We start from the raw sequence: 2062 nt of genomic DNA on the forward strand, positions 1-2062 counted from the left end.
AAAGGCGTGCGCCACCACCGCCTGGCCTACGCTGATTTTTAACATATTTACAGATTGTCGAGCACAGCTCCCAGCACTGTGATCTAAGGAACTGTGTCATTTTATTTTGCTGTTCCAAGAGGCTTATTTCATTTTTATTTCTTTGTTCTCCCTTTCACAAATGTTTATAAAGGACACATTATGTCCCAAGCAAACAGGGTGAGGTACAATGACAACGAGTAAAGGAGCCAGAGCCCTGGGCTTGGGAGCCTGCAGTCAGCATTTTGTTAAAACTGGATAAGTGGGAGCCACTCAGAGGATGGACTGGAATGATGGATACAGAGACAGGTCATAGGACCCCAAGCCTGGGAAGGGATGGACTACATACTGAGGTAGGCTTGCTGAATCCTGACATCCAAAGGGCTGTCAGACCCTTGCTTTGTACCTTTCTAGCCTAGCCTGCACCCTTTCTAGTATCTTCCAGGCTGTGCATAGCAACTGTAATAAGCTCATTATGAAAGTTAGGAACATAGGCCTTCTCTAGCTATACCACCCCCTGTAGACCCTACTATACACATACACAGTAAATCACCCTGGTTCAGAATGGTTCTCACATCTCTCTCTCTTTTGCTATCCCATCCTCATTTGAATAACCATCAGCTTTAGCCTGGATGACAATGACTGCCTTACAGATATTCTCCACAGAGTCTGTGATTGTTAAAAAGTCAGTCTATCATGTCTTTCTCTGCCTGAGACATCTGGTGGCCTGTGCGTTTGCGAGTGCCTGTGTGTCAGAAACGGGATACCCAGAGCCTTCTAATACATGTTCCACCACAGACATGAACCCCCATTGCCCTCCCTTTTTCTGAACACTCAATTGAACTTGTCGTTTGGCAATTTCATTCACGTATAAAGTGCATCCTGTCTAGCTTCCTCCTTAAGACAAAAGAAAAGCTCATTAAGTGGTTTGTCTTTTTTCCATCTTGCTACTATCTACTTTACTCTTTGTATAGCTTCCTTCAGTTTATTAACTATCTCATGCTCCTTCCTTCCTTCCTTTCTCCCTCCCTCCCTCCTTTCTTTCTTCCTTTCTTTCTTTCTCTCCTTCTTTCTTTCTTTCTTCCCACAGAGGTTCACTTTGTATCCATGGTCATCTCAAACTTGAAATAAATCTCTCACCTCAGTCCCCTGAGCACTGAGAGAGTTCTCTCTAGCTTCCCATGTAGTCCCATCCATATTAGAAGTCCCGACTTCTAATCTGATTAAAATTTTGATGGTATTAGTAAGTGGGCTGGGGACGTAGCTTAACCGGTAGAGTACTTGTTTCGCACACACTAAGCCCTAGACTCCCCCCACACCTAGCAGTGTGTAACTGCACAGACCGGGCCTGGTGGTGCAGGGCTAGAAGCCCAGCACTCGGGAAGTACAGGCAGTAGAATCAGATGATTAGATCATCCTCACCCCTTGAGTTTGAAGCCAAGTAAGGTAGCATATACCTTTAATCCCAGCACTCTGGAGGCAAAGGCAGGCAGACGTCTGTGAGGACAAGGCCAGATGCTCTCTACAGCCAGGGATACATAGTGACACCTTGATTCAAGCAAAGTATGTCTGTTTTTGGATAATTACAGGTAGATGCAGTAATACCTGCTCATTTTTTTAAGGATTTATTTATTTATTTATTTATTTATTTATTTATTTTATGTAAGTACACTGTAGCTGTCTTCAGACACATCAGAAGAGGGCATCAGATCCCATTACATATAGTTGTGAGCCACCGTGTGGTTGCTGGGAATTGAACTCAGAACCTTTGGAAGAGCAGTCAGTACCCTTAACTGCTGAACCATCTCTCCAGCCCCCTAGGCTGCTCATTCTTGATTGATTATTTTATTTTGAAATAGGAGCTGTCCTTTTTCTATAGTGGAAGGTGAATAAGTAACTCCTGAAAGTGAAGGCCTACAGAACAGCCACACTTATTTGTTGAAAAATACTGTAAGTGTGACAGGTAAATACATACTAAAATAATCAGTTAAGTCAGCGAACAACCTTAAAACACAGTCTGTTTGCTTTTTTTTTTTTTTTTTTT

The sequence above is a fragment of the Mastomys coucha genome, unplaced genomic scaffold (assembly GCF_008632895.1).
Source record: "Mastomys coucha isolate ucsf_1 unplaced genomic scaffold, UCSF_Mcou_1 pScaffold5, whole genome shotgun sequence".
In the NCBI taxonomy this organism is placed as follows: domain Eukaryota; kingdom Metazoa; phylum Chordata; class Mammalia; order Rodentia; family Muridae; genus Mastomys; species Mastomys coucha.